Genomic DNA, 9,295 nt, shown 5'->3' with positions numbered 1-9,295 from the left:
TTTCCCATTGTGATGAAATGTAAAACCTACACAGTTCTAAAATTATATTTTATGTATTTTTTCCCCATCATTAGAAGATACTAGTGCAAATATATGAATCGATGTATAAAATACAATGATTTTTTTGTTGTCTTAAATGAAAAGGAGACAAATCTTGAAACTTACAAATTTAGACCTCTATGAGCCAAAAACAAATTTAGACTTGTGTATGTCTGAGCTCTGACTGATCAATAAGAGAAATCATGATAGCCAATATAAGTATTACCGTTGGCATTAAAACATTTGAAAAATAAACCGATGTTAATACTTTAGAAAGAGGCATGCAATATTGTATTTCTAATAAAGGCCCTCCTTTATCTGGATTTCAAAAAAAGCACAGGATGTTTGGTACCGGCCTCTGTTTTTACAATAAAAAAAAAGTACCATCCCCTTACTGGGAAATTTTGGATCCGCCCCTCTTTCCCCTTCATGGTTTATGTTGCCTATGATCTCTAATAATTATCCTTTTTCCTGCAGTGCCAGTTGTAGCGTTTGTTCGTCAATCAATTATGAACATCTATCTAAAGTTTTTTCTATACCAGTCAAATTTTTTTCGTTTCTTTCTATAATTTCTTTTCTTATTTCATTTCATTTCGTTTTCATTTCATTTCATTTCGTTTGTATTTCGTTTCGCATTTCATAATAAAATAAATAGCTTAATTTGAATGCATCTCCAAAACAATCCTGGCATCCTGACCCAAACTTATACTTCGTGAATAGGGCCAGGCGCAGTACAGTCCACGTGACTATCAGCTCTGAACAGGACTGAAGTTAACAACGTGAACTAACCGGAATACGGTTAATGCGCAGGCCAATATTTGTAATCAAAGAAAATGGCGGTATACGTGTATAAAAAATGAAAAATTTTATTTTTAAACAAATAGAGTGAAAACCAAATTAACTTGAGGAGAATATAATGTCAAAATTTTTATACCTAACATTATTCGCGGTAGGAATTACAGTCACAATCATGGGTCAGACGGAGAAGTCGGACATTTATGAAACGCCAAGAGAATCGACCACTGTTTGTTGTGTTTGTGGAGGTGAACCTAGAAAAAATAGAAGGGTTGCTGGAACAAACCGACAGGAAAGAATATAACTGAACTTTTGTTAAAATATGGTGAAATAAATCTGTTTGAAGGGACAATGTGTAGAGTTTGCTATGAGAAACGTATAGATGGACCAGTTAGTGGTTGACTTCAGACAAAAATGTAAAACTCATAAACATGGAATTAAAAGATGTGCAAACACTGTTACACCTGTAATTGACACAAACAACAAACCAACAACATAAGTTTTTCTAGTCAAGTGATGCCTGACATTGGGATTTATATGTCACCTAAACAGTTTGCTTTCAAGCTCTATGCCAATTTTGCCATTGACTCCATCTCCACTAGGGCACTCTCCATCATTAACAGCTTAGTGTTTCGCCGAACCAAAACTAGTGAAGCGGTCTTTGTTAAATGATAGTGGTTTCATTAACAGTGAAAGTACAATGAATAAATCAACAGACCATAGCTACAGCAAGCTTATGTTGAAAAAAGATTATGTCAAGGTAAGATGTCCATGATTTTTATAAATATAGCTTTAACCTGTGTATATCTTGCTTTCATGGCTTTTGTCGACATGTTGATATTAAAAATACAATGCATATTGTCAATTTTATTCGCACTACAATGTTCTTTTAAAATGTTGTACAAAGTATGACTACATTTCAACAAGCATAAATAACTAATTTATCCAATCATAATTGGCTGGTTATTTTAAAGAAATAACTGCAAAATAAATGTGTACATGTATTTTGTTTTTTATCATGTTTATATAATAATAATGAATTTCTTTGTTTAATTTTGCATATTCATCTTATATTTATTAGCTAAATCCTTATACGGATAATATCAACAATTATTTGTTGGAGGTTCATAAAACATTAACGCCTTTAGCAAAACGGTCAACAGTCATGACAGCAAACACATGTACAAAAGCTGAGCCTGCTTTGTCTGCCGATAAAGAGAACAATATTCTTCACTTACTTTAGTCCAGGAAGTTATATTTCTCACAATGCTGATTTGTTGACTATTCCATTCAATATCATGCTTAGGGAAGTTTGAATACCATGAAATCTTGAACAATCGCAAGCTTGGATTCATAACCAGCTGATGAAGAAATCTTACGATGACATAACAACATTTTCTTGGCAAAAACAATTGAATAAACATTAAATGTTCCGAACAAGGTGGTGCCACGTATTGGGATGATATATGCAATTCTAGCTCGGACATATCATCAGGCATGGGGTAATGCAAATTTGTAATTGTAATGCAGCAATTTTTGCATTACATGTAATTGTAATTTAATGCATTACTTTCGCAAAAGGTTGTGTAATTTCATGCATTACATTGCATAACATAGCATTACTTTTTTCACATACTATATATCTTTAACAGATTGTCGGACATTAAACTAAAGCAGAATTTAAGATTTGTTGATTAACTAAGAACATAATCATTTAAATATTGATTTTCCATTTTATTTATTTTTCACACTTTACATAAATCACTAGAGGGAATTCGGTGATTAAGCCTTGCCCCAGGTAGAAATTGAAAAGAAAAAAAATAAAGTGGTATAAATACTAGAATGACCAAATTACAATTTTAAATGAATAACACAACACTGTGTATCAGATAGAGTTTTTTTTTAATTATTACATTTTATTTTATACATTTTCCTGCATAAAAAGATTGATATTTGAAAAGCATTACTGTAAAAGTGTTCCAATCTACTTTGATAGTTTTTGTGAAACAGTCGGGTAGTCAGAAATATTATTCATCATGAAACCTTCGAAACCCTTATGATGTTAAAATGTAATGGTCGTACTGAATAGACTTTTTACATGTATACTTAAATTCAATACATGGAACAGTTACTGCATATGCTAGAATCTTTTGTGACTTCATGTTGTTTTTCAAAATGTTTGATTTTTCTTTTACTTGATAATAAAATTTACAAATGTAATGTGTAATTCAATGCATTACGTTGCAAAAGTAATTGTAATATAATGCATTACTTTGATAAATGCATGTAATTGTAATTGTAATTTAGTGCATGGTTTTGTCAAAGTAATTGTAATATAATGCATTACATTGCAATGTAATTCGCCCCATGCCTGCATATCATCAGAGGTTGAGTTTGGTTCAACGTATGACATCACTATGTTTACTATATGGGAAATATGTGGAAAAAAGAAATGTATACCATGTCCTAAAATCTGCTTTTAAATCAAATTCGTGCGTCAATTAACATAGACGTCATAAACCAGTATGTTTGTTAAAGATGTTTATTTGTATTTGAAAAACAATTATAAATTGCCATGGTTTAATGATTTGTAATCATTATCAATATGATTTATATTTTTCAGATACAATCAAGGAAGGTAATAGCGAGCTTGGTGCGGATGTACATAATGTAAAAACTGTATACTTAGATAGTGTAAATAAATGACATTGTAGATGTAGAAATGGTACATACAGTTAGTGGTCTTGATAATCATGATAATAGTGATGAAACAGCTGAACCTGGTCATGCTAAACTTAAACCAGGAACAGTGAAAAAAGGAAAATTGACAGCAGCCAAGAAATTGCAGAATAAAATTCAAGCAAAAAGAATGTCAAAAAGCAGAATTTTTAATAAGTTGAAAACATTGAAAAACAAACTCTTAAATGAACAGCCTTATGAGCCAGTTGATGTCCTCTTTGTGGTATATTAAAAGACAACCAAAAAATACAAGTATGACGGCTCAGGATTCCTTCTCAATCGATTTGAGAATTGCAGACCTCTTTCATCTGGCATCCCTCGGAAAAGGGTTAATGAACGCAAGGGGGGATACCAGCAGCTATGCATACACAAGGACAAAGGGGTACAATTCTCGACACCCAAGAAGTTTGTGTACCCCTTTGCTCCTTCAGCTGGGAAGTCTTTAGCGGAAAAACAAAAGGAAGACATAGACAGCGTCCAAATTCAAGTGGAGGAAAGAGACAAGATAGAAGTTGAAATTTCAGAAAAAGCAAGGTTCATGTAATGCAAGAAATTTAAACCTAAATCATGTAAAAAGTGTCATTTCTCATTTTTTATTTTTGGAAAAGTACAATCTATAATTAATTTTTTATTGACTAATTCAGCTATTGGTACAGCTTTAATCAGACTTAAAATATATCTTATTAAGAATAGTTTAAACATAATTATTTCCTACATCCCTTCGTAAATTTTACGGACGCCATCACGAGTTGGTTGACCGTTATGGAATAACTGTTTCACAAATGATATCGGATATGTTCCTTATGTCGTAACTACAATACCCTTCCCTTTTCACGAATGTGACTTACCGAATTATACTATTTACCGGATTTGTAATAACATAAGCAACACGACGGGTGCAACATGTGGAGCAGGATCTGCTTACCCTTCCGGAGCACCTGAGATCACCCCCAGTTTTTGGTGGGGTTCGTGTTGCTTAGTCTTTAGTTTTTTATGTTGTGTCTTCTGTACTATTATTTGTCTGTTTGTCTTTTTATTTCTAGCCATGGCGTTGTCAGTTTATTTTCAATCTACGAGTTTGACTGTCCCTCTGGTATCTTTCGTCCCTCTTTTATAGTGAATTGGGAAACAAGTTATTACAACTTATATTAATCCCTTTCCACTTTGCGGGTGCGAGTGCTGCCTTGTAGCGGCATGAGCCTGCTCTTTTTCGAAATCTACAAGGGTATCTTTAACGTGCAAGAGATATGGCTCTCTCTTAAAACGGGTCAGCAATTTATCGTCCCCTTCCGACGGACTATCATCGTTTCCTCAAGACCATACTCGCAAATGGTGTCAAGGGAGAGCCGAAAATTCAGTCCCTGAAATTTTCTCCCCGGAGCGGGGATCGAACCAGGAACCTTTGTGTTAGTAGTCCGATGCACTTACCACTACACCACGGCTCTCTATTAAGAATAGAAACTCGACTTGACATTTGTTCAGTAATCTTCCAGATATGCTCTGCACCGTGATATTCGATATTACCTGACTTTTGCAGCTGACATGATCCAAGAAATATATATGCTATTTTATTAAAATTTAAAAAATCAAATTAATTTAGACTTGAGGAGTTTTTGTTGGGATTAGTAGGATTGATTGATTGTTGGTTGCTTAACGTCCAGTGGCAAATATTTCATGCATATTCAGGACGAGAACAAATTAACAATAAATACAATAGGTAGGTTCTTTAAAAGAGGCGTCCGGGATTAAGGTCGGAGAAATTTAGACTGCCACGGGAAATGAGGGTATATTGGATAGGGAACGAAATTTAGCCTTGCAATAGCTCACCTACGGACCCCTCAATGAGTTGTTGCAAAGGTTCTTAACGTGCAAAGAGCGTGGCACTCTCTTTACACGAGGCATCGGATTTAAGGTCCCCATTCTGACCGGACGTGGCTGCAAATTTGTACATCCCGCACAGCCAAACGGACGCCCCACTTTTGCGAGGGTTTTACCGCCGGTCGGAGGAAGACCAATGGTGACCATACTTCTATTCCCCAGTCACCCTTGGGGGGATTTGTAGGATTTTACTTGGTTAAAAACATTATACCTGTTCTGACAGTTTAATTTACTTTTTCATATCTGACTCTTTAACAAACATGAAAAGCTTATTGTTTCCTTTTCTTCAATACAGAGCCGATGTTGTATTACATCGATATGGCTTCCAACCAATATTGGAAGTGAAAGGTCTACAAGAAGCCACTAATTAATCGCAACTGTCCCTATCAATACTTGCTTTAAAAACCATTATTTATGAGGATAATTCGTTTGTTAAACACTAAATTGAAGGATCCTTATCTTCAAAAATCAAAATAACATGTGGTCAAGCCATAAAATAGAATTTCTCACTTTGACTCAAATTTTGTAAGTAAAATGTTGAGCTAACGTCTCACATTTGCAACAAAAATAATTACAACAAAAGATGTATCAATAGTAGTAAGTACACCAGCTTGAACAAATTTCTTTTGCTCTGCGATTTATATCTAAATTTTCAAAGCTTAAGAGCATAAAAACTGAATGAAAGCCCATTTCCATGCAAAATATGTATATGCTTGTAAATATATGCGGCCACATGACCAATTTCATACAAAATGGAGTTCCAAATGGAAGTTTTTAACGACCTTGACTGGCTATACAGCCCTTGCACGGTCGGTCCTAGCTTGTGCCTTTTGGGGCATTTAAATAATTTAATTTAAAATGGAGTGGGATTTTTTTTCCATGTTTATATGCCAATTTTCACAATAAAATGATTTGTCGTTGTAGGTATCTAACATACATACACAGAGTGACTAAATTATTTTTATTTATCTGAACCACAATACGTCACAGGATAAAGGAGGATATAAATTTGCTTTAAACATTATATTAGCGATTGTTGCAGTAGATGAATTCATTTATTTTCTTTCTGTATGGGTAAATATGTGAAGAGAAGCGACGGTATAAAATTACTATTAAACTTCAATTACTTATTTATAGATTAAGTACCACTTAGTTACAACGACAAAAATATTTTCAAGTTACCTGTGTGACATATTGACTTGAACACTCAACGACACATCACGAATTCCATAGTGAATGAACAATCAGAGAAAATTCAAGCAATCTTGTGTTCAAAATAGGATTTAATTTACACAATCAACATGGGAAAAGAGTGCTCTTTAACCGACCGATTAATAAGAACAAGTACAACCTTTTTTAATTGAACAATCACAGTGCGTATTAGGGATGACTATTACATTTTTGACTTCCGGTCCAGGTAAAATGGCGGAAAATTTAAGAGGAAGAAATATGTAAAAAAAAACAGCCACCTATGGTAATCAAAGCAATAATCTGACATTATAAATTTTAAAGATATTATTCCAGGTAAACATTATGTCAAGAAAGAATTTTTACAGTGTAGGGATAGGCCTCGGAACAGGCATATATACCACGTGGAGCCAATGTGAAAAACAGATCCACAAATATAAACACGCAGTTAACAAAGGATTCCCAACAATAGATAAAGCCATCGCGTTTTTAATAGCCGGAGGAACTTATAATTCATGTATTTCAATTCCGGTTTACGACGATACTTCTATGTCAAAAAGACCAACTGATTTTGGCCACGAGTGTCCGGGAAATCCTTGTGCAGTAGATAGCATTGACAATGATACTTTTGATACAGATGATAAATCATTACTGATATCCTTACAAACAAACCCAAGTCCTATTTCAATAGATGAAACAAGGGAAATTATTATGGATGATAACTCAGAAGAAACATCCCCCAAACAGTTCATTATTAAGGTTGATGAGAAAACGAACATCCCCCAAACAGTTCATTATTAAGGTTGATGAGAAAACGAACATCCCCCAAACAGTTCATTATTAAGGTTGATGAGAAAACGAACATCCCCCAAACAGTTCATTATTAAGGTTGATGAGAAAACGAACATTCCCCAAACAGTTCATTATTAAGGTTGATGAGGAAACGAACATTCCCAAAACAGTTCATTATTAAGGTTGATGAGGAAACGAACATTCCCCAAACAGTTCATTATTAAGGTTGATGAGGAAACGAACATTCCCAAAACAGTTCATTATTCAGGTTGATGAGAAAACGGAAGAAATTTCTGCTGATTTAGGTAAAGATACATGTACAAAAGAAACAAACCTCAACATTGATATACCCACTACTGCCACTAGCAATAAAGTGGTAAAGTTGGTTTAGATGAAAAAAAAGGTGAAAATCTTGACAAGAGAAAAACAAAATCTTCCACAATCAAAACTGAATGCACACAAATGTGCGATGAAATTGCAAATTGTTATATGATTCAATGTGACAAATGTCAAAGGTGGACACACTATAAGTGTACCAAGCTACCAGCATATCAACTATATATGCTTGTAAACATCTCCAGAAAATACACCTGTAAAACATGTACAAATGTTCCCCTAAACTTTAGTGACGAATGGGAACCATCCTCAAACACAGAAGAAAAACAATCTATTGGAAACTTGACAGCAAATGATATATCTTCTGAGAAAGAATCAACATTGGAGATTGTTATGTATAACTGAAACTGTCAAAATAAACTATTAAAGTTACTATGAATTGTTATCAAATGAACTGTAATCTCAAAGTGATGAAAACCATATGGCACCGCCTAGACTGTTACCTACCACAGTTGTATCAATTGTCGCGATATATAATATGTTAACTTGCTTGATTATTTTAGTGTAGAATAAAATGCTAATCTGAACAGATGCCTTCTACTCTCAATAATGTTATAGTAAGTAATACATAACAAATTGGCGACGAGTTAAAAAAACAAAAAATGGCTGGATATATCGGTAAAATTGAAAATTTTGATGATGGAATTGAACAGTGGACTTCTTATACAGAAAGACTAGAACAATATTTCGCTGTGAATGAAATTAACAACGATAAGCGTGTACCTGCTTTACTTAGTTTAATCGGTGGAAAAACTTATGCTTTGTTAAGAAATTTAACAACACCAGACAAACCGAAAGATAAATCATACGAGGATATTGTGAAAGTTTTGAAGGAACATTTATCACCCGCACCACTGGTGATAGCAGAACGTTTCCGTTTTCACAAGAGGGACCAAAAAAGTGGAGAGTCTATTAATGAGTATGTAGCACAAATTCGCAAATTTTCGGAATATTGTAATTTCCCTGATTTAAACGATACATTGAGAGACCGATTGGTTTGTGGGTTGAAATCAGAACAAACTCAGAAGAAACTATTGTCAGTCCAAGCATTAACATTAGAAAAAGCTATGCAGATTTCTGTAGCGATGGAAACAGCTACAAAAGACGCATTGGAGCTACAAGGAAAACAACCAGAATCAGCTGTACATAAGGTTAAAAGTCAAAAACCGAAGGTTAGCTTCCATCAACAGAAACTTATAACGTGTTACCGTTGCAACAAGCAAGGACATAAAGCCGATACATGTCGTTTTAAAGATCAAACGTGTCATAAATGTAAGAAGAAAGGACATATTCAAGCAGCATGTCGTAGTAAAATGATAAAACGGAATGTGCACTCACTTAATGCTGATGATTCTCAGGATGATGAATTTGGAATTTACACAGTGTTCAAAGATACACAGAAAGGAAACAATGATGTAGGAATTTAAACGGTGAATTCCAAAACAAAGGAGATAACTGTCGACGTGAA

Source organism: Mytilus californianus, unplaced genomic scaffold (genome assembly GCF_021869535.1).
Source record: "Mytilus californianus isolate M0D057914Y unplaced genomic scaffold, xbMytCali1.0.p SCAF_12, whole genome shotgun sequence".
NCBI lineage: Eukaryota > Metazoa > Mollusca > Bivalvia > Mytilida > Mytilidae > Mytilus > Mytilus californianus.
The sequence above is the reverse complement of the archived record's forward strand: the minus strand, read 5'-3'. Positions refer to the sequence as shown.